Source organism: Aedes aegypti, chromosome 2 (genome assembly GCF_002204515.2).
Source record: "Aedes aegypti strain LVP_AGWG chromosome 2, AaegL5.0 Primary Assembly, whole genome shotgun sequence".
Lineage (NCBI taxonomy): Eukaryota > Metazoa > Arthropoda > Insecta > Diptera > Culicidae > Aedes > Aedes aegypti.
Window position 1 is genome coordinate 86,463,362 of NC_035108.1, and position 25,552 is coordinate 86,488,913.

The window sequence follows — 25,552 nt, forward strand, 5'->3', positions numbered from 1 at the left end:
GAGAAATAACCTTAGAGATTCCCTCGCAGTTTTTTTTGAATTTCGTTCTATTTCCATTAAGAGTTTCTTTAATATTGCAACTTGAAATTTATCTAAGTATAACCTTGAGTTTCCCTTAGGAATTCTGTGGGAGATCTTTGAATATCTTCTAGACTATTAAGAAAGTCTTGAATAAATAACGCGGAAAACTGATAAAATAAATATTGGAGAATAAACTCAACAAACCAATGGTTTCCAGCAGAACTTTCTAGACGAAATTCCTGGAAAATCTCGAGTGGAACTCTTGGAGCAATTAGAGGAAGCATTGCTGTAACATTCTGTGATGTTAAACCCTAAATAAGCTATTTAAATGAAGAATCCATTGGGAATTTAATTCAAAAATGATCCAAGAAATGTTTGAAAGAACTCAAAACTTTTGCGGTTGTATTCATAGGAAAATTAATATATAATCTGTAGGGTAATAATAAATGACACGAAGTGATACTGATAAAAATAACGGAGCTTTTCAAGGAATTCCTGTTTGGTTTCACGAAAAAATAAGAAATTGGCGAAACTGAAAAAAGATTTTTAGAAAATCTTGTCAGAATTTGTAGGGAAACTTAGCAGAGTTTAACTACGATCATGCAATTTCGCTACATGGCCCTCAATTTTATGCACGCTAAACAACATATTACAAGTTTCTATTGTGTTTCAGACTGTGAAAATAAAATTAACTTTCTGGAGCACATTGGACTCATTCCAAAAATGAAACTGACAAATATTAAAATTCATAGATTTAATGTAATATTATCAGAGCCTAAATGGTCCTTATGGTGTATACACAGCTATTGAAAATTAAAACACCAAATTAACAGTATTTTTTCACAAAAAAATCAATACATACATTTTAATGATTTTTTTGGTATTGTCATTAGTCGCAATAAATACGAATGGCCAACAAAAGAACAACAGATTAAACCGCAGTTAATAGGGAGCTGGATCCTTTTCTTGGCACTTTTGATTCACTTCGGCGGTGAGATTTTTTGAAAACTACTGAGCTCATATTTGGCCACATCATGCGTTGTATTGAAGTGCTTCTGATTACAAAGTTTCAGACTAACATTCCATGTCCAAGTGAATCATGGAAATGCCCAAGTAGTTCTGCACTTTATGGGAAATGCTACCGAAAAAAAATGAAGCTAACGACAATAGTCCATTTTACGAAACAGCAACACTGATGGCATTGCTGTTACTTTCACACGTTACGATACCGCCTCCTGTCAAATTTTCGTTCATAAAATGAGCCATCAGCTGTTCAAAAACGTCTCGTGAAATGGACTATAGTCGCACCAGCATAATAAATTTGAAACGTTGTTAAAACGTGTCCACAAAGTTTTTGACAACTTTATGTTAAATTTCCCTAAATCTTATATGTATAACTATCACTTAAAAAATCTTTTAAGACGATCTTGAACAATGGTTCAGTTTTGTCATCATAAGAAAAAAATGTGCCTCTTCTAATCAACATATTTGAGAAATAGTTCGCGCTCTTCAAAAGTGTCTGTCAAAACGTGACAGTCTCCTTTCTTCGCGATCTCTGCTTTGAATCTTATTCGGAAGTACTGACCTCGATTGGCGGTACTCTTTGCTTCCTTATTAGAATCAAAAAACCTAATCCAGAGGCTGCTTCGGTTTGCTACCCAGAAAGTTTGTCTATGGCATAGATTCCATTTCTGATTTAAAAAAGGCCCAAACATCATCCATTTTTCTGCTTCGAAATAACACATTTCGAACCGGTCTAGTAGACACGCACACTACCACCGGCACCCAGCGCCAAACATGCGAAACTCGCTCTTGAATCCAACCAGCTGCCTGCCACCGGCAACAACCACAGCGGCCTCTACCGGATCGACCAGTTGGTGTGTTGGGTAGTGGATGTGGACATTGCAAATTCTGCCTTCAGTTCTCTTTTCTCCATCGTCGCGCAACGTCTGCCGCCTGGGAGTCTTTCCGCCCTACGCACGTGAAGAAACGTTACACAAAGGATACGCGCGTGTGAGCTCTCGGATAGTGTCTAATGTCCCATTCTAGTCAGGCAAACCAGGCCGAAGTGTTGTTCTAGTTCCGGTCGAACTCGAATTCTGTGAAATGTTAAAATTTTAATTCCTTGTAAAATTCCTATTCTTTTGCACTGACCATCACACGGAAGCTGCCATCAAGGATTGATCCCGAGAATTTCCTATCTACTGCTACAAAGTCTGATTCGCGCTCGGTCCGATTCTGACGGTGAGTGAGCTGCCAAATTCGTGGGATTATTGCTGCTACAGTTTGTCAACCGAAAACAAGCGGATTTATTTCGCTTGATAGTTTATTTTTAAAATGTAAATTAACCATAAAGCAGTGAGTTGCAGGAAGAATTGAATTTGCAGGAATGTGTCGTCTGTTTGACTGAATGCGAAGATTAGGTGAGCTAGGTGAGCAAGAAGTGAGAGTGAGAGAGTGAGTGTGAGAAAAGCATCCCACGACAACTCGTATGAGAACGGAAAAGATTCTAGCGTGTCCGTGGGTTGAATCCCTTCAACGTAGAGATAAGCTCTGGACACGCGAGAGATTCCAACACAATCAATAGTAAGGATACCTACTTTACCACGCTGCAGCAGAGTTGGTCAAAAATGATGAGCATGGTAAACAGTGTGTTTGTTTGCGTGAAATTTTACGACTATTTGCTCTGTTGTTGCTGACACTGAACCGGTAGCGAAGGAAAGGTACCAAGTGGTCAGTCGGGCGGGAGGAAAGCGACGAAGCGGCACATTTGCAAATCCTTGCGAAAGAGTGAGTGTGTCCTGCTTGCTGCTGGTGGTTGCCGTCCAGGAAAAATCAACGATGAGGACAAAGTTGATGGCACGGTGCTTCATTTAACGTTATTATCAAAAAATATTACCCATCAAATCTTTGAACGACAGTTTGTTAATAATATAGTTGTTCTATACCTGCTATTAAAAAATATATTCATTAGCTGATAGTAAAAATACATTATAGGCACTACCGTTTTTGTTTCACATTTCTCCAAAATGTTTACCTACAACTTAATGTGAAAATTCTCGCAGTTTTTGCATAAAAAAATGATTCAGGGTGTCGACTACCTGGAAAAAACCTTGAAAGTTTAGGAATGTCAGGGAATTCAATTTTTTACCTAAACAATCAGGGAAAGTCAGGGAATTTCACTTGAGGCCAGCGAAAAAATATCAATTCTACAACATCAAAAGTCAGCAATAAGTTAATAATCATGATGTTTACTATCAATACGATATATGGAAAAAAATGTGCAATGAATCTTTTTAGCAGTTCACCATTGAGAAAGTGCTCTACGAACAACAAGGAGCTTTCTTAAAGATATGTCCAGTTTTTTACCAACACCCAGTAAATTCTCCAGAAATTCAGAGGATACCTGGAAATCCTCGATTTTAATCAGGGAATTCAGAACATCATTAAAAAGTAGAAATTTCAGGCATATTCTTTGAAAGAATCTGCTCGATAATCTATTGACGTATGGTGAGATTACTTGGAGATACTCATAGAAGAATTTTTAGAAGAGTCATCAAAAAATGCTATGTGATTCCTGTAAAATATCTTCAAAAGTATTCCTGATATAACTCTAGAAATTCCAAATGCTATTTGTTGGAAAAATTCAAGACTGAAAGAGATTCTCCAACATTTTTTTAAGAATCATGGAGATGCGGAAATCTTAGAAGAGTTCACAGAGATATATCTTAAAAACTATGTTTAAGAATTTCGATATGAATTTATTAGAAATCGATGTGGAATTTCTTGAAGCAATTCTCCAAGAAATGGCTAGCATTTTACCTGGGAAAAGAAATAACCAAATTTCAGCATAACTTTCTTCCACTAAAAAGCATGGTGGATGATCGTAATAGTGTTGAGTCTTATATAAAAAAGGTAAAATACTGTTTAAGCAGGAAGGATTCCAGAATGGTCGATTATGCCTAGTTAAGTAGCTGAGTGCATCTTTAAACAAATGTTCAAGTTTGGAATGTAATAGGTACTCAATTGCTCAGTTCTATCATATCAACTTAAATAAGCGCTCCAGAATGTTGTCTGACAGGTATATTTCAGTAAAGTAAAACCTTTTCCTCAGTTTGTACGTACGACCTATAACATAAACTATACATCGTGCAAATCTTCGGATATGTATCTTCTTGTACAGAGCCTACTTATTTAGGTTTAGTTTAACCAATTCAGTTATCTGGAGTTTTTTTTTCTGGCAAACGACTGGAAGGGTCAGGGAAAGTTAGGCATTTTTGTTTTCAAAGTTGAGTCGACACCCTGTGATTATTAATGCCCTTTCGAATATCACTAGGAGAAAAAATATATTTAATCAATTCCGTGAATTAAAACGCTTAAACACATAACAGAAATGAATAGGCTGGTCTTGCAATTAATATGGTCAAGGAAGTTAATTGAATCGTGTCACGGGTGTGGATTAGATTCCCGCTTCAGCCGTTGAAACTTTTCGTAAGGGATGATTCTCGGCTATGTCATTGGAGCATGCTTGTCCTTTATCTTGAGCCAAGTTACAGTCAGTGCAGCTAAATAACTAAAGACGGTGTCCATGCCTGTTTTTAAATTACAAACTTTCGTTTTTAGCAAAAAGAGTATCATTCTTTCTGAAGACCGTTTACATTGAGCTTGAGCTTAAGCTTAATTGGCCGCCCATGATTGCTACTCCAGTATCGCCAGATCAGCTGCACTTACACAAGGAATCAAACCAGATGACTGCTTGGGGTTAACATATACCCACAGTGTAAACGTGCTGATGATCTCCTATATTTTAGGCAACTATGGTGCCTACCACGTCAGAATGTAGACCAACGAGAGTAAGGGGAGGTATTGAAGATGTATTTAAAACTGGCCCACAGTAGACGCAATATACCCCTGCATCTACGCTAGTTCATGCGGGACGATGTAGGGCCGGAAATTTTATGGCAGAGAGGCTTGCTGGTTGGTTAGCAAACTGCCTAAGTAATGAAAGGCGTGCTATGATGAAGGAAGAATGGAACCGTAAGGAAACGGTTTTTTTTGTCCGTCTGTGGTTCTAGGTATACTGGCAATCTGATATGCTCCCTTCTTTATTTGATTGGCTATTCTTATGAGTTTTACCGTCCTCAGCATTTCTGGCAACATCTGTATAGTCGAAAAGGACCAAATTATTCCTTCTTTTGGTTGCTTATCGTTCCTTCTAATTCATCATTCTGCAACTGCAAACTATCATATTTTATTTTATTTCATTGATGTACAAGGGGGTCAGGGACCAAGTCTCCAACATAAGTTTAAAAACTCACACCTTCCATAATACACCGGGGGTTTTGGAGTTTGGGAAGTATGCAACGCAACATCTTTGACCAGAAGGTTCTTTAAGTTTTGCTTCTACTCTAGACTTCCACTACACGTATGAATGATGCAAGGTCAACAGAACACGGAATCAGTCATACATATAGCGGTAGTGAAGTGTTTTGCCTAAGGATTTGGGAAAGAAGGGATTATGTGTGGTGTTTTGTAAAAAGCTCTGTGGAACAAATTTGTTATTAGTTAAATAATTAGTCAATCTGATTTACCTTTCAATTTATAATAAGAAAAATTCTAGAAACATTAGGGTTATCGTTTTCTCGGCTATTACGCCGTTATGAAAACGATCTATTTATCTAGCTTAAAAGCAATAAAGCAAGTAATTTGTTTTTTCGTAACTATTTATCTGAACTGCGTGTATTAAATTTTTGTTCAACGTCGTTGCTGTACCAAGATTTTATTTTGTCATGTCATTTGTATGATATTTCCAATTTAAGTATTGTCTGTCGAATTAAATCTTCAATCTGATTGATCGTTTCAGTATTTAGAATCCACCATGTTATTTAAACTTATACAAACATAGTCAAGTAAACTATCTGTGTAATAAATTATTTAATCTGAAATGATTTGTTTTACGCCAAAAGTTTTTTTACTTATATTACCTTGCTTTTTTGAAAAGGAAACATTGTAAAAATAAGCCATCCCGAATTTGTTTGAAAAAGTAGTGTAATTATTGTATTATTACTGTCTACTCAATAAGTTAAAACAATTTGTCATTTAAGTGTACTTTTTAGTCATGTTACAGTGATAACTGTAGTTAATTTAGAAGCGTCTTCTCGAGCCAAGATTAGACTAATAACTGACAGTATGTTTGTTATTTCGTTTCCATATCACATTTTCTCTAGGCCTGCTTATTATACGTTGTAGATTGAATAGATCATTTGTATTCTATTCATTACTTCCTCACATTATTCCCTTTTTCTACTCTTTTCCAAGTGTGTTCAATTTCCCATGTTTTATAATTTACACATTATACATACTTAATTAATCACTTATTCTATATTTTGTAAAAGGTTCACTTAACTCGCGATTCGTTTTGCCAATGGACCTTTATTACTTTGATCGGTATAGGATACACACGTACATAAAATATTCAACTCAAAGCTAAATTCTTTGCATTGGTATACCTTTTGAGAAGCTTTCATAATTCATGTGGAGAAATTCGTTTTGACTTAGAAATTGGAATCTATGCGATAATAGAACGCATTTTCGTACTCTCTGATGTACTCGCTACTGCGTTGATTAACTCTGACAAAAACTAAATACTACGAAGAATTGGATTCCAAGAAAAGGTACAAATATGATCATGCTGAGAAGTTTAACATCATAGTCTTCTGGGAATAACATTTTTATATCATTGAACACAAGAAGACTTAGTAATCTAAACTGTTTGTCATCGAACTCAAATCGTCACAATTTTTGCTATAGATGTTCGGAATTCAGACCATAGAGTACTTTTTTTTTAATTCTTCGTCTGTTTTTTTTTTTGGGATCTCTTTCCGATATATCTGCTTATTATCTGCGTATCATTGGAATAAAGCAATAACATTTTCAATTATTATTTATCCTCTTTCTTATCCTCCTCCGACGCTAGTTGAGGTAATGTAATCTATTGCTGGGCTGAAAAACAACAAGGCTGCGGTAAAGGACGAGTTCCGGTCCAAGCTTGTCAAACACGAACTTCTTCACCGTATCATTTCGAAGATATGGGAAGAACAACAAATGTTTTCTAGTTGGTAGGATGGTCTCATTTACGCTTTGTACAAGAAAGTGCAACAACTGAAGCGTGCAGCTACCGAAATATACCACACATAATTCGGCGTACAAAATCATGTCTGGAATTCTGTTAAAAAGATTGAGACTGCTTGAGGAGTCCTACGTCGGTGTATACCAAGTTGGATTTTTTAAAGAATCAATCAATCACCCTGTGTCCAATACTATATAAATTATGGGATTACAACTTGCAGACTAATTATCTGTTTGTAGCTTTCAAAGGTGCGTATGGATTAGTGAAGACAAACTATGGCCGAACATGGATTTCCGGCAAAGTTGATTGGACTGATTCGTGCAACGATTGTAGAATCGAAATCATATATACGATATTTCGTCATTGTTCGTAACTTTAGATGAATTTAAGCAGGCTTAAATTTTAACGAAGCGCTCGAAGGTGTCATTATTACACGTTCGCAAAAAACAGTACCATTATCCTTATATGCACCTTGGCTTTGCGGACGATAACGATTCAACGGGATTCACTGTAAACTCGGCAGTACCCATTAATGTATAAAAAATGCCCACTTTTTTCTGATATATGGAGCTGTCAGAATAACGGGTACTTTTTAATTTCACATAAAGAGTATTTTTTGCCCATTTTCTTGTTCCAAAGGTATACTCTTTAATGGGTGAAAATTGTCTTCCGCTCGTGAAGAGCAAATGTTTCTCAACATTAGGATTAAAAGTTTCATTTGTTTAAGTTTATATGTGATGAATATAGGACCAATTGGCTGAAAAGTGCAAAGAAATGCTGGTAAATTAGGCGAAATATATTTTAAATATCATGGATGGGTTCATAAAATAATATATTTTTGTTTGAACGCAGGAAGTACACCGGAAGATATATCAGGATTTGGAATACCAAACATCACCAGCTTGAGAAAGATAGGCATGTTGACTTCGAGACGTTCCGGCGCCACATATGAATCATGGTCCGGGAATACAAATTATTTTGGTTTCAAAGCTATTCATGTGCTGATTAAAAGCGCATCAATTTGTACTCGATGTTTTTTTATAATAAATTTAGTTGACTGGTGTTATTAAAGTTCTTTTACATTTCTCAGCATCCTTCTCAATTAACTAATATCTCGCATTGGCAGATTTAATCAATATTGAAAGGGGTAAATTTTACCCATTATCCAAGTTAAATCAAATTCGAATAATGGGTAAAATTTACTCCTTAAACTGACGTACAAGCCGTTTACTCTTTAAAGAGTACAGGCCCTTTACTCTTTTTATGAGTTAAACTAGTTTATTTCAAAGTGGGTGCTTTTTTACCCTTTAAAGGGTACTTTCGTGGTACAGTGTTGGCAGTCGAGGAGTGGACGAAGTATTCCTGCCTTTCACGAGAGAAACAACGGACTCACTATCAACACCACAAAGACGAAGTACATGATAGCTGTAGGTCAGCGCTGGCCCGGTCGGACGGAGGTGGATATTGTCAAGCGTATAAAACACGGTAGGCTGCGATGGACTGGTCACATTGCCCGTATGCCGGAAGAACGTAAATCAAATAAAATATTCAACAGAGAAGCTGTACGAAACCACTGACTTCGTGGTAGGCTGCGTGAATAACGGATTTTTGCAGTTGAGGAAGACTTCAAGGCACTTAACCTTCAGACTGATTGAAGGCAATTCACCCATGGTCGAGCCAAGTGAAGAAAAATCATCCATTCGACGTAGATTCATCTAACGAATTGTGGCCCATCAAATAATGAAGTACTATAACACTGCCACCACATTGTAAGATGTTTAGTATCGTGAATTGGGACTACTTCAGAGTTCACACCATATTATAAAGCTGTATTGCAACGAAAAAGTTACTGGTTTTCACTCACTAACTCACTCACTCAGCTTTCCTGTGATTTTTGCAGTTACCAATATCTTGCAAAACAAAATCAACAGCAGGACAGGAGTCAGCGTTCCGATCATACAACTCAAAATGCTCTTATTTTCTATCGGGATTGCAGTCATTTTATTACATTCGGGTCTATTTCAAATGTTCTTTTTCAACACATAGGTAAACTTTGCCTAATCTGAGACCAGTTTTATTATAGATATCTGCCCATTTCCGTCAGAATCTAGTTCTTGGTTCTCTGCCTTTGTCCATCAGAGACCTTTTTTACACGGATTTCTGCCTATTTCCATCAGAAACCGTCGACTGTAATCTCCGCCCATGTCCGTCGGAGACTACTATATTAATCATTTCATAGAATTACTGTTTTTGACCATCGAAAGCCACATCAGTTGTTAAACATTTTCTGGTATTCTCACCTTTATTCTACCGACTGCGCCATTGTAGTTAATTTAGAAGCGTCTTCTCGAGCCAAGATTAGACTAATAACTGACAGTATGTTTGTTATTTCGTTTCCATATCACATTTTCTCTAGGCCTGCTTATTATACGTTGTAGATTGAATAGATCATTTGTATTCTATTCATTACTTCCTCACAATAACGTGAGATAATAGTCTTATATGTCAATGTTTAATTGTTTTTAAGTCTGAACCAAATTATACTGTTATTTCGATACTTGTCCTATTTAGCTGGAAGTTGCTGCGATCTTTCGTTGATCCGTTGGTTCCGACGGTCGTTCCCGTATCCGCGTTTTCTCGGCCATTACGCTGCTAAGATAAGAGATGTTCTTCCTCTCCGATGAATTGTTGCTCGTGGTAGTGGCGGGTTAAATATGAAAACAAGGATAGGGAGGGAAGAAATGTTAGTGATTGTAACATATTGCAGTATTGGCCTACACTGTAGTCATACAAAATTCGCTCACTGGATTTCCACGATAACAATCCCTGAAACTGATTATAAACAACAATAAACTAATCCGAAAGAGCGAAAATCTTAATGTTTCAATGTAGGACAATCCAGCTTTATTGCATATGAGAAGTTCTTGGTGACATTCTCACAACGTCCATTCAGAATGTTTCGACGGATGAACATAACAGATCATTAGGATAAAATTAACGTGGTGGCATGTTAGTAAGCTAAGGACGACTGTTGTTTTTGCAACTGTTAATTAAGATAGTTAAGCCCAGGCTCGATTAGAGTATTTAATTTTCTACAGAAGTAAAAGTAAAGCGTAAACGTGAAGTAATGAGCTTCCATCCCATCTTCAAGTGCTCACCACAATCACAACACTTCATTCTGGCACTTTAGAACGTCCATGTTGAAACTTGTTCACACAAGAAATCTGCCTCGACCGAGTTGGCAGAACGTGCCCATACCCCGAGTCGACATTTTTTGTGTTCAAAGTTTTCAAATATTTTTATTATATAGAAAAATAAGCTTTTAATTATAAATAAAACATGAAATAAAGTTTATTCCGGCAGTAATCAGTTATTCACTGATTTTTGCACACATACCCAAAGGTAATATCCCCTTTGCTTTCTCGATAATCTGAGCTATCATATGTAATTCGTTAGAAACAAAAGCATGGAATGAGCTCACCTGGTGATATTCCATCGTCGACTGTACAACAAGAAGTTGTCGAAAACGAAAAACAAAACACTACCACTTTAGCAACGCCAAAAAAACGGATCCGCTTGTATGGAATTTATCAAGTGGAATTCATTACCTGTGAACAAAAAAGTTAGATAAAAAACTGTTTTTCTGTGTCCAATCAAGCTTAAACTTTATAAAACAACTATTTAGCCAAATTAAGAGCAAGATCAAAAATGTCTTAAGCAAAGTTGTCTCTGAATTTTTGCCTCAGAACGCAGTTACAAATATCTTCAAACTAAAAATTTTGAATAAATATTTAAACCTACATAAGAACCACTTTATCCAACTTGTTTCTAATAAGATGGAAAACTCAATTACGAACATCTTCTCTGCCATACCTCTAAAGTTTATAATAATTTATTATTTATTTGCAAGTTCAATGCCTCAAATTACGAAAATGTTTTAATATTTTAAATATGTACAAATACTATTTTTCAACATAAAAACCTTAAAAGTTAAGTGACCTTAAGTTTATGCTTTCGGAAAAATGATTTTCTCATGCATCTAGCAATGATTTTACTAGAAGAACCTGAAAGAGATAATACTGTGGTAGGTAAAAAAAAAATTTGAAATACAAAATTTTTGAAAGATACCTTGAATGAAAAAATACATTGAGAAACCCTAACAGAGACACCTAGATGAGTTTCCTTGTATGCATTTAAAAAATGTCAATGTGTAGCAGTTCATGAACATTTCTAGTGCACTGCTCTCAGTTTTGATCAATTTTATTGATAGGATCTCTGGAGAAATTGCTGTAGGTATTCTGGATACCGTTATGTAGGAGCAATGTTAGGAATTCCTACAAAAAATTGATCGGTGTTCAGACAAATTAGGCTAGATGATATGTTGGCTAGATGATTAAAGACTCCTTCAGTTTTGTTCTTTTCGGTTCTATTTTTATAAAGAAGCTTTTACAAATAGATATGTTCCAATATAACAGCAAATAAAGCAAGTACTTTGATGTTTAAAATACTTGTAGTTCGCTTTCCTAGAATCACTAAAAAAACACTCGATCTAGTCTGTTTGTGCCCTGACCAATTCATAGTAAAATCTATTAATATGTAAAGAATTTCAGAATAGTTCCGAAACAGAATTTATGGAGAAAATTCTCGAATACATTCGTGTCGTAAGATTTATTTGTTCATTTGATATATACTAGATCAGACAGAATATTTACTTAATTGTTCTTGTTCGCTGGAATATTTAATAAACAATTTCCGGAAGTATTTCATGAAAAAATCTCCAGAAAAAATACAAATATATGTTGAAATTACTTAAATTCTTGATAGAAAGCCCATAAGAATTATCAGATATATCCATCCAAAAACGTCTTCGGAAATTCAACTTCCTCTAAAGAAATTCCCAGATAAATCTATACAGAAACTACTGTGGAAATTCAACTTCCTGTAAAGAAATTCCTTGCTCACAATTCCTGGTCAAAATCTGAGCGGAAAAATATCGTTTTAAGAATCGCTGGTGAAATTTCTGGATAAATTCCTGGATGAATACTAGAACCATTCCTTTGCGGAACCCCTGTAGAAAAGTCGAATAAAATCCATCGAGAAATCCTTAACGAAATCCGAAAGCCAATACTTATAATATCGCTATAGAAGCTCTTGGAGAAATATTTCAACAAAAAACTCATTGAGGAACTAATAGAGGAGAAATAATGAAAAATCTCGGTGGAATCCCTGGAACTACCTTTGAAGCATTTCTCAGAAGTTTTTACCTGGAGGAATATCTAGTTTAGTTCCATAACCCCGAATCGCATTAGACCGTGGCAATTTCAAGCAGGGTTATTGTATATTCAGGGTTGTTATCCTGGGTTGTTGTGTGTTCGGAGTCATGCCGAATGGAATTCGGGTTAATGGGGTAGAATCTCTTCGATATCAGGATGTGGAAAGGCGATTGTATTAATATTTTTATGTGTTAATTTTTTTATATGTATATTTATAAAATGAAAACAGCTCCGTAATGCCGCATAGCACTTGAGAAAACAAATATACAATGAATTATTATAAACTTACAAGATTGAAACAGTTTTTGTGAAACTTTAAAGATTGATCTAGTTTTCGTAATTTAAAGTATTTAGAGACGATTGTCGTCGGTATTGAAATACGCCATTCGTGTTATAAAGAACACCTTAACATACTATACATTTTTGATTAATCAATAGGGGTATTCACTTAACGGCGTAAATCCTTGCGTATATCGTGATAAACTTGTTATCTCAAATATTTCACAAAATTGCGTTAACTGCTTAGGAAATATTTCAAGTTGTTGATATTCAACAGTCAGCCGATCTAAGAATGCGCCGATCATTATAGCAACCGTCATGAAATACGTTATTTATCAACAAACAACAAATTTCGAAACGCAATTTAATAGACAACTTGCTTTGAATCTAGGTTTGACTTAATTGTATTTTTGAAAAATCATCAAAGACAATTGGTTAACGATGGTGAGAGTAGAATTTTACATAGAATTGGAGGAGTTTTTTTTTAGACAATGACTGGGGAAAAGTAACAAATATATGTAAGCAATGAGTATGGGAGTGGAAGGAGCAGTCTCAAATGCAAGAGTTACTGCTATTACCGGATATTATTCATCCATTCGGTGACAAAATGTCGTGTCTGAGTCTAAGCAATAAGTCTAGTCTTGGCCACACTAAACGCAACGCGCAACGACTCCCATTATTTGCCATCAAAATTGGTACTATCCAGTAAAGGTGTTCTGCATTTGACTAGTTGATTTCGATTCTGAAATAAACACGATTTTCACTTGGGGTCACTTGAAATGATTGCGAGAAATTAACAAGAAGCGGGCACTTTGGGGATAATAAGTTGCATGGGGAGTTTTTGCGCATCAGAACAGTTCGTTGATCTCCGGAGACGATCCGGAAAAAAATCTGGGTACCGTGAAGGAAACAGTCGAACGGACTTCAATTATGGTGAACCCTTGGCTGAAACGAATCGAATAAAAGATCGTAACTCAAACAAACAAGCAAACTTTTGACAAGTCTGGTATTTTTATTGGGTAACTAGATCATAAACATTTTATTTTGTTACCGCCTGATGCCAGGAAAGGAATATTTCATTTGAAACGTTTCATAACAAATACCACAATTTACGCTACTTTAAGTGAATACCCCTAATGAAATTCCAATCTGTAAAAAATCTGTACATCGTTCGACTAATACCGTACAATGTCGTGATAATAAAAAAACACCAAAACAATAACATTTCACACGAATAAGGAACAACGTTTAGAACGGTCGGTTTTTGAAGGTTATCAAAATCAACGATTGTTAAAAGTTGGCTGAAAAATTCGTCCATCTACAAAAAAGGCTTCTTCTTCGAAAGCATTATCAATCAAAAAACCTGCAGACAAATATCATGTTATTTTTGGAGTAACGTTTTTTCAGATATCATACAATAATATGTCCTATTATTTTAGAGAAAAATATTTTAAATTTAAAGGGAACTGGTATGAGTAGAATTTTTAGTACATCCTGATGGAAGTATTTATATAGTATTTATATGAAAAAGAACCTGCGCCTTCAAAGTGTTGATTTGTAAGTCCCCACATCACGTTTAAAGCACAATAGAGTAACACATGCTTTATTTTCAGAAGACCTCTCAAATCACAATGACAATCATCAAAATTGACAACACTGCTGTAGACCGATAAATATGCGCACATGATTCTAAAAGTATGAGATATTTCAGTGAATCGACCATAAAGAGTAAAAATTCTTATCTCTTAGAATGCGGTTGAAGCTCACGATTTAGCTCTCTTTTATACAACTATAGATTTTTTGATAATCTTAATTAATTTTGATCACGCTTTTTACTACACTTTTTTGCTGGGAGTGAAAGGATGATATATCGGCAAATTTGGCTGTAAATGGGTAATTCACTAGAGTGACCTAGTGTTAGAGATTAGTGGACTATTTTTTGTTTGGTATCACAAGCTTCAGGTATCATAGCTTCAGTATAATAGTAAAAGATGCCACAATACAATTTGTTCACAAAAATGAGGAATTTTGCTAGCCGAAAAATAATGTTTAACTTTAAAGAACAGTTTTCTTAGGAATTTTTTGAAAATAAACTTTTTAGTTTTCCTACCGACAGCATTCAGTTGAATCTTATATTTTCATAACATCGTAGAATGGTGGTTTAACGATGCACAGAAAACTGATTAAGATTTTTTCAATAAATGGAAAAGATATAGCAAAAACAAAGTGTCCACTTTATTAAATGAACAGTCCTTATGTACTGAACATCAATAATTTTGACAATTGTCTCTTCAAAATAGTGTTACTCAAAATCACGTACAACTTTTTTTTTTTAATTTATACAGAGCTGTAGAATAACCATATACAAAAACTGGGTTTAAGAAGTAATATTTTTCTATAATAAATCAAGAAAGTGAAGTACCGTGATTGGTCTCGTCCAGGGATTTGTGGCGGCGCTGGCGGTGTGCTTGTGGTTGTGAGAGTGAGCACTGCACGTGAGTCGGCTAGTTGCCAGCAGAACGAGAACGCGACAACCGAACCGACACCAGAACGAACGTTATGGTGATACAACGGCCAGAAAAGCCAGAGATAGTGAGCCAAAATAAATAAATTATCCGTAACCTATATTTTCGCAGTCTCTTGCTGCTCTTCGTTCCTCGGCATTTAGTAGGGAAATTTTAATCGATTTTATGGGATAGGTCCCGAATCGGTCGGGCACGACAAGTGAAGAGCTACCAAGCATCGTCCGGGAATGGAAGTTTTATTGAACTTTTTGGTAATAAGTTTTCTTAAGAATTCTAGAATAATACTTCAATTTTTCTATTTGGGAAGACAAGTAACTAAATGTTTCACCATACGTGTATGCAACTTGCCTGCTGATACTTCTTGTTTGGCTATCAAATTCGGAAGCTCATTCGTGACGATTTCACATTTTGCACCACTGAGCTTACTACATTGATAGATCGTATGTCGGTTAGCGATGGTATACATTTCCGGCTCCTTAAGTTTGTCGGCTCCACTCACAGTGGGGAGCGTGCCTGTATATTCGTGGATTCGTGAGCAAGATACATTGAAGAATAATTTGTCTTCTTGTTTCGGCAATAAATAACCATTGACAAATGGAAGGGATAAGAACTTGAGTGAGACAAGACAAGTTTTGAATAACAAATAGATACGGATAAACATTTTGGGTCGTAATTCTAGACGAATTTCGGCCATATTGGAACTTATCTGATATTATAGATTACTTGTTCAGATTGTGAGTTAATTTCTGTAAGTCAGTTTGAAGCTGATGAGCCTGCTATCCAAATCATTGTAAATGCAAAGAAAAAGCTAAGAAAAAAAATCTGTTTAACCTGTATAGGCCTGAATGAAAGCAAACATTCTAAAACCCTCAGCGCTCAGCGAATTCTTAATGGATTCAAATGATTTTTTGTCAGTATACTGGCACATATATCTAGTTTCTAGAAGTGGACAGAGGAACGCGGAAATATTCATGTGGCCGGAGTTATTCCGGTGGATCACTGGGTCAAGTCGGTTAGAGAAGGGGTATTTTTTGGGACATGCCAAGGTACCTTTATTTATTTGCAATGACAATCATTTTAATTTGCATAATTGCATAATTTCCGAGTTCCTCTGGCCACTTTAAGAAACTAGATATAAGGGCCAGTGAACTGACTAAAAATCATTTGAATCCGTTAAGAATTCTCTGAGCGGTGAGGGTTTCAGTATTTTTGCTTTCACTCAGGGCCTATACGGGTTAATTAGAGACTTATTAAGAAAGTTAATGTTTTATACGTTCTTCTACTTCTTATTGGCATTAACGTCCTCACTGGGACAGAGCCTGCTTCTCAGCTTGGTGTTCTTATGAGCACTTCCACAGTTATTAAATGAGAGCTTTCTATGCCCAAGTTGCCATTTTGCGCATTCGTATATCGTATATACGATTATAATCTTTGCCCAGGGAAGTCAAGGAAATTTCCATTACAAAAAGATCCTGGACTGACCGGGAATCGAACCCAGACACCTTCAGCATGGCTTTGCTTTGTAGCCGTGGACTCTTACCACTCGGCTAAGGAAGGCCCCGTTTTATACGTTTATAAAGTATTATACCTATTCCACCAAATACTCCACACAAGCATTCATTACTATATTTTTACCCAAGGAACCAACCCAAATACCCAAGGAAATACCCATGCTTTTGTCCTCGCAGGTAATTTTTATTCTACCTCTTGTAGAACTTTCATCAATTTCAGCTCGTGTAGGGACCTTAGCAGAGATTTCGGGACAAATTCCGGTCTTTGAGAGGACTACCGGAGGTAAGTGGACGTCCTCTAGGTTCCGCATCTGCTACTCCTCTGCCAAGTCGTGGTAGTTTGCTGTCTTGTTGGAGAACGTTGATTGCACATTGTGGTGCAACAGTACAGCGATGTCGATGAGTGTAACTCGTTGCATCCTTTTGTCGCAGACTACAATGTCGGGACGGTTGACACGTATGAGGACGTCCGTTATGATCTCGCGATCCAAATACAGCTTTTTGCAGCTATTTTCCAGAACCGGGTCAGACAGGTATTTGTATTAGGTCACAAATTGGTCCATCAAGTTGTGCTTAAGCGCTTGTTGTTGGTGCACAATCTTGGCAACTTCGTTGTGACGATCGAGGTAGGCTGATCCAGCTAGTACTGAACAGCCGGCAACGATAGGCTCGATAGTCTCCCCTACTGAATTGCACTTCCTACAGCGGTCATCCACGTCTTCGTGCAGTATGCAGTACCGATAGTTTTTCGTCGCAATTGTCCGGTCCTGGATGGCTACTATGAAACCTACTGTTTTTGGGAAGAGGTCATCCCGCACCAGCCACGTGTTTGACGCCACCTTATCGATGTGCTCGAGCTCCAATTAATGGGGGTGCGTTACATATAACTCCTTCCGCTTCCACGTAGCGATCAGCTCATCGACGATTTGAATGGTGTAGTTCAGTTGAAGCCTCTTCTTCCTGCTGCACGTAGCAGGTTGACTCTCTCACTGGACGATTTTAGGTGGCGAATTCGGTGCTTTTTAAACGCCATTCGTACTGCTCATTCTATCGCATCCAAGTCAATCTTGGTCCACTTGACTACCCCGAAACTAAAACTATAACTATGACTTACTTCACATGGACACAGCAAACGATCGCTGATTGATCGCCTCCACCTTGCTGCAGGCAGATAGAAAGCTCTTCAAAATACAGTGGACACGAGACAAGAAAACGTCCTGCAGCTTCTTCTTGATTATTGTATGGCGAATACCTCTAAGTTGCAGGATTTGGAAATTTCGCATCTCTTACTGCTCATTGACGTAATGTCAATCGTTTTTTTTTTTGTCAAATTTTATGAAATGCAAAAATATGTTTTAATCAATTACGCGCTTTTGTAATGTTTGTCCATTGTTTTAGATCTGGGCTCACAGTGACAGTTCGTGACAGCAGAATCTCGACTCACCTTGACGTACATAAATTTCGTATCGGTTTCTCCCTCCCAGGGCAAAACCATGGCAGACTAAAGGTATCGCCTTGAAAAATCCCCTACTGATGCTGAAAGTCCTGGACCGTAACACAGCTGTATCATCGGTGTTCCACATCCCCATCGCGGGTTGGATCAGCCTGATGACTTTCCCGTCTACCCTATACAACTGCAGTATCTTGAGAAGGTACGAGTGAGGTACTGAGTCGTATTCCTTTTTGTAGTCTATGTACGCCATAGCAAGATTCCTTTGCCTTTGGGCAGCTTGTTCTACAATGACTGCATCCACGATGACCTGATCTTGGCAGCATTGCGATCTTCTGTTCCTCGGTCATCACGCTATTGGCGTCGCAATGGTCTCGCACCCTTCTCACTATTACCAGCGATAGCACTTTGTACAGACTTGAAAGGCACGTCATTGGTTTGTACTTCGTTGGGTCAGCTGTGTTTTGGTTCTTTGTCACAAGAAATGTGACACCCCTGGTAATGAAATCCGGTAGCTGCGTGGGATCTCCTAGTACCGTATTGAAGCATCCCAAGGATCATTGTGATTTTTTCTATGCCAAAAATGTTGCACAAACCAAGTCCTGGTGCATTGCCATTTCCTCCAATTACAGTGCCTATTAGCTTGGTTCAAGCGTTGCTGCTCGCTGAGGGTGGTTTTGCATTGACGCACAGGATATTTTCCCTGAAGCATCCACCTACTCATGATCAGAGGCACGTTCTTGAACGTGGACAAACGCTGGCAAACATTTTGTGCCTTCACTGAAGAAGAAAGTTAACACTGAACATGATTTGAATTTGAATTGAAAGTTACAATATTTGAGGGGCTCAAAAGCAAAGGTCAGTAAGTGACATTTTGGTCGATTTTGTGTTGTTGAGTTGGGAAAATTCTGTTTCCAAGCATTCTAACGATATTCAGTTGATTTTTTCGCTCAATTGAAAAGATAACATAATTCTTAGAAGACTGGTTGAACTCCCTTGCTGAAAAAGTTCAAAGTAGGTTTTCCTAAAACTGGATTTTTGTCACTAATTCCGTTTTACTTCTAACTCTCTCATTTTTATGCCAGTCATTACCACAAGACTAAGAAAGCTTTTCGTCTTTGCAGGACTGGTAGAGACTGAGTGCCTTAAAATTAGGAAAATGAAGATCTCTAGCTGGAAAAAAGAAACCAAAATGAGAACTAAAATGAACTTAAAGAGGCCGAAAGGAGGCCAAACATGTATCAAGAAAATAAAACGAAACCTAATAGGAATCAGTAGATAAAATTATGGTTCTTAATGCCATCAGAGGAAACATTTTCAATAAAATCCAAGACTTTTTTTTATTGTTTTTTTTTTTTCTTTTTTTTTTTTAGAGTGTATTTTAACACACGAGGGCTAGTTCTACACTTCTTTTTTTTATTGATATTTGTTTGGAAAAATATAAATTTATTCAGGTAGTTGCCCAAATGTCCAGATATTTTTAATATTATCCCGGAAATTTCTTAAGGAACTCATTAGGTGTTTTTTTGTCAAGGAATTTCTCCACGAATTTAGTTCAGGATACCTCAAGAATTTAGCCCGGATTTTCCCATGGACAACAACAAAAAGGAATGTCTCCAAAGATTAGTTCAGAAATCATCTCTCCAAAAATTGTATCGATTTTTTTTTTCAAGAAAGTCCCAACTCTCCCAAGATTCTATCTATTGTGTCATCCATTGATTTCCCTGGGACATCTTCCAAAACATGCTTAAATTTTAAAGCCACTTTCAATGAACAGGGATCTCAAGAATTACTCCTGGACTCTTGAGGAAGTTTTAGAAAAAAATCTAGATAATTTGCTGAATAATAAAAAAAAAACAAATCTCGGGATAGTATTCTACAGGATTTAAAAAAAATGCTGGAAAAATCCTAGAATAAATGGATTTGTTCGTCGAACTTCTCAAGGAATTTTATGTATCTGGAAGGAAGCGTGGATGAATTCTTGAAGAAATCCACATGAACAAGCGGAAAAAAACCTTTAGCTATTTTTACAAACACTTTGCAATAAACCTTTGTGGATTTCCTCGAAAGAAATTTTGTAGAAATCATTTGAAGATCCCCTAAAGTAAAAACTAGAAAATTCTGTTAAAAATATATGAAAGAAATTCTACGATAGTTTTGGATTTGTTCATAGAACTCTTTAAGGAATTTTATATTTCTGGGAGGAAAAATGGATGAATTCTTGAAGTAATACACATAAACAGGCGGAGTAATTCTTGTAAAACTGCTTGAAAAATAAAAAAAAAACCTTCTGCCTATTTTTTCACACACTTTGCAATAAAACTTTGTAGATTTCCTCGGAAGAAATTCTGGAGAAATCTTTTAAAGATCCCCCACAGTAATAACTGGAGAATTCTGTCGAAGGATAGTAAAAAAATATATCTGAAAGAAGTTCTAGAATAGTCTTGGAAAAATAAAATAGGTAATACAGGTCGGACTCGATTATCCGGAGACTCGATTATCCGGGGCTCGATTATCCGGAATTCGATTATCCGGAATTTGATTTTTGATGTTCTTGTTTTTCAATTTTTATGCGTAAATCTGAGATAATTTGGTATTGCAATATACAATATGAATGGTTTTGCAGTTTTGACCGTATTTAAGAAAAGGAAGGTTTGAAAAAGTGTTTTTTTTTTTTGAGTATGCTGACCAAAATTATGTTTCCTTGTAAAGTCCCCTACTGTTCCTAGCAATAATTTCTGGCTACGCCACCGCTTCATATAAATAAAACAACGAAAAAAGATAATATTTAAGAAGGTTTCCTTTTTTTCTTAGTGATTCGATTATCTGGAGGATTCGATTATCCGGAGTGAAAAAAAAATCGATACTCCGGATAATCGAATCCGACCTGTACTTTAGGAAATTACTAATTATAGTGGGGGCGGACCTGGTGTAGTGGTTAGAACACACGCCTCTCACGCCGAGTACCTGGGATCGAATCCCATCTTTGAGATAGTCACTAAACATTTCAGTGACGACTTCCTTCGGAAGGGAAGTAAAGCCGTTGGTCCCGAGATGAACTAGCCCAGGGTAGACCTGTGCGCCGCCGCGCCACGCCGCCGCCGCCGATCCATTTCACGTCACGCCGACGCCGATTGATACATCGGCGGCGCGCCATACGCCGATCAACGTCTCGCCGCCGATTTTGCGTTGCCACGCCGATAAATACATTAACTCAAATAATTTATAATAATAAAAAAATAACCCAGGTACCTTAATAACCTAATAATAATAATCGTCTAATGATAAAAAAAATCGTACATCAATGTTTCAAGGGATTTTTTTTCAAAAATTTATCCCGAAAATCGCCCAGTGGATCCTTCAGAATTTTTTCTACGGATCCCATGGAGAATCTTTTCAAAGTTTCTTTTAAGAATACCTTCTGGAAGTGAATAATTCTTGAGATTCCACCAGGATTTTATTTTTTAAGATTAAGTCTTTCGTGAAATTTTATTTAAATTATTCTAGTGATTTTACCAAGATTTTCTTCGGCGTTTCCTTCAAAATATTGTTCTCCAAAAAATCCTTACTTTCCAAGAGCTCATGTATACATCGATAGATTTCCACCTCAATTTTTATCATGAATTCACCCTTATTCATGTAAAATCGTTCAAGGATTGTCCAGAATTTTTGAATGAATTTCTTTATTATTTTTTTCGAAAAGAGTCGCTGAGACACGTAGTTCTTGAAATTCTCATAGTAATTTCTTTAGGATTTTTTCAAAGAAATTTCTTCTGGAGTTTTTCTAAGAATTGCAAAATTAATTATTGTAGGAGTTGTTTCTAGCACTTCTTCAAAACTGTTCTAACGATGCGGCATAAATTTATTCAAAAATATCAATCACCTTACCAGTGTGTGAGAAAAATATCGCCTTAAAAAACTACAATGAACTAGGAGAATAAATAACTTACGGCACATTTATTCTGTCAAAAAGTCCTGTGAGATTTCCTCTAGAAATTTCTTCAAAATTTGTTCAACTATTCCTCCAAGTTGTTTTTTAAGGAATCCTACCATTGATTATTTTTGGAGTTTTTCTAAAAAATCGTACAATAGTCACTTCAAGAATTCCAACAGTAATTCCGCATTGCATTTTCTCAGGAATTATTCAATATGTTTCTTTATTATTCCTGGAGTTTCTTCCGGGATTTCTCCGATGAATAGGGTCCTTAAATGTTTAATGAAATCTTGTTTTTATTCAATAACACGGAATAGCATGTTACTGCAACTTCTTTAGCAATTTATCGAGCTCAAATAACGGCTATATCATATTTAAATTTTAATTTAAAAATTAGGTCCTTAAATGAACCTTGACATTTTTGATCATGTTTGACGTTCGCTTAGTCGATAAAAACACCACAGGGGCTGTAGTTTAAACACTGGGGTTGTTCCTATCTGACATATCGGAATGGACACGGAAAACAAAATACACCCAAAATTTGATTTTAAGCCAAGAGGTGTGACAAAATCTAAAATAACATAACAAATGTTTTTTGGACTTAAACAAACGAAAAACATTTAAAAATTGAGCAAACATTTGTTTTTAGCCTAAACTTAAGCGTTTGGCACTAGAATTGGGACAGTTCTTAAGGATCCTATTCTCCAAAAGTTCTTACACGGTAATCTTGAGATGTTTTCTTCATAAGTTTCATGCAAGAATTTTTCTAGATTATGCTTGAATTACTTCAGTGGTTCAGTCAGAATTTTGTTGAATATTCTAACACGAATTCCTGCAGAGCTTCATGCACTTATTTTCCAAAATTTCATTCTAAAAATTCTTTTAATATATCCTTACATTTTTTTTCACTAAATGTTCCACGAATGCTTGAAAAGATTTTTCTCTATAATCCTAGAATTATTTCTTCAGAGTCTTTTAAGAAACTATTTCTTGAGCATGTTCAGAGGTTTATAAAGAAAGTTTGCAAGAATTCCTCTAATAAAATTTGTAGAGATTCCATCAGGGGATCTCGTAAGAAATTCAGTGTTTCTTTGATCTTTGAATATTTCCATAAGTCAGTGAGTTGCTTTTCTCTCTTTAAAAAGGTGTCATGCCATCAATATTCATGAAAACTCCTCTAAAAAAATATTTTACTATTAATTCTAAAAAATATTTTTCAGGGTTTGCTATAGTACCGTTAAGTCACCAGTCACCGTGCGGCCTCCATTCACCGTGCACACATACAAATTCCTACAGAATATTCATACAATTTTCACAAATTATTCTTTTGTCAGCAATATAAGGTAAAACTGAAGGTTCTTGTCACAAAGCTTTCTGAAAAATCTGGTTCTAGTAGTCAAAATCATGTGAATTCTGTTTAATAATGGAATTTTTTAAAACTCTTAGTAGAAACGCCAAAAAATCACGTTTTTCATTTTAACGTTAGAGTATCACATTTTTCAAAATTTCAATAAGTTTTCGCCGTTGATACTTCTAGTTACATGTATTTCATCGTATGAGCCATGACATTTTAAGCAAATTAGATTTTTTTTATTGTGTTTCAGTCGAAATGCAAATGCACGGTGAATGGACCCTTTTCAATATTTATGGTTCCTATTACCGTGCATTAGTGTAAAAGGCTTGAAAATATTGGGTAATATTGGATTTATTGTTATGTCGTGATTTAACTACTCCATATTTAATTTTTGAGCGAATATGAAATGGTTTGGACATTACAGTCACACCTCCTATAACGATTTCAATGAAAAAATAATGATTTAGCCATTTTTTCAACATGCTTTGGCTTTCATTGTAAAATAAGGTTTGAATACCCTTAAAACTGAGTGCGCACACTACTAGCAAAATAGTTGCTCCACCAACAACGTTTCTTCAAGATACAAAATTAAGTCATGACGAAAACTAAACGCACGGTAAATGGTGGCATAGCACGGTACGAGGCGACCTTAACAATACATTTGTAAACACAATTTTTGAGTATTTTTTTATATATAGCTAATTTTAGATTTTCCCTGAATTATGGTATAATTGTACGCCACGTAGTGGTATTTTAGTTCGCTTAAAATGATTTGGAAAAATAATATAATTTTTTGAAGTGCAGATTTTTTTTTAAATGCACAGTAAATGGTGGCCTCATGGTATGCAAATTCCTACAGAATAAATATTTATACAATATTCGCAAATTATTCTTTTGGCAGCAAAATAAGATAAAACTGATGAAATGAGGTAGTTCTTGTCACAAAACATTTTGAAAAACCTAGTGTATGCAGTCAAAATTATGTGAATTCCGTTTAATAATGCGATTTTTCAATACTCTTAGTAGAAACCCCAAAAATTAACATTTTTCATTTCAACGTTAGAGTATCACATTTTTCATTATTTCAACAAGTTATCGCTGCAGATACTTCTAGTAAGATGTATTTCATCGTATGAGATGAACCATGAGGTTTTATGCAAATCAGATTTTTTTTTCTTGCGATTCAGTCGAAACACAAATGCACGGTGAATGGACCCTTTTCAATATTTATGATTCCTTTTACCGTGCCTTAGTATAAAAGGCTTGAAATTATTGGGTAATATTGAATTTATTGTTATATCGCGATTTAACTACTTTATATTTAGTTTTTGAGCAAATATGAAATGGTTTGAACAAAACAGTCAAACCTCCTATAACGATTTTGATGAAAAATTAGTGATTTAGTTATTTTTTCAACTTTCTATGATTTTTATTTTAATGTAAGATTTGAATACCCGTACCCCCCCCCCTTGCGCACTCACGCATACTACAAGCAACATATTTTCTCCACCAACAACGTTTCTTCAAGGTACAAAATTAAATCATGTCGAAAACTATACGCACGGTGAATGGTGATATAGAATGGTGCGAGGCGACCTTAACATGATATTTGTAAACATAATTTTTGAGTATTTTTTTGTTATACATCACTGATTTTTTATTTTTCCCTGAATTATGGTATAATTGCACGTTTCGTAGTGGTATTCTTGTTCGCTTATAATGATTTGTAAAAAAATATAGTTTATTGAAATGCATATATTTTTTTCAATGCACGATGAATTGTAGCTTGACGGTAATTTACTCTGTCATTCTCATTGGAAACCTTGAAAAAATGGATGGACATTAGGCCGTCCCTTATTTTTCGAAAATGCAAAATGTTAAAAGTTCGTCATTGTAAAGTGCTCGTTTTGGTAAGAAAAAAAATCAGGTAAAAATTTGAAATCCGTACGTGGACGCTAAGTGGTCCCCCAACGGTCCTGAATTCATTAGGTGTAGATGACCCCTTGAGCGTAATCATGCTCTTCAATGTTTCCGAAATTTCGACATTTAACAGCTCTCAGTGAAAGCAATTTAAAA

At 35.9% G+C, this 25,552-nt stretch overlaps 1 protein-coding gene across 8 annotated transcripts in view; it reads left to right on the forward strand.

Annotated features, from left to right (window-relative positions):
- Nucleotides 1–25,552, forward strand: part of LOC5571818 (protein boule) — a 160,806-nt gene that overhangs the window by 35,198 nt on the left and 100,056 nt on the right. For 3 of the 8 annotated variants that reach the window (XM_021841444.1, XM_021841443.1, XM_021841442.1), the window contains exon 1: nucleotides 1,884–2,265. The exons of the other annotated variants lie outside the window; for them this stretch is intronic. The gene's annotated coding sequence lies outside the window, so the exon portion shown is untranslated. Of the gene's footprint in view, nucleotides 1–1,883; nucleotides 2,266–25,552 lie in introns of those variants that run through there. 8 annotated transcript variants of the gene reach the window in all.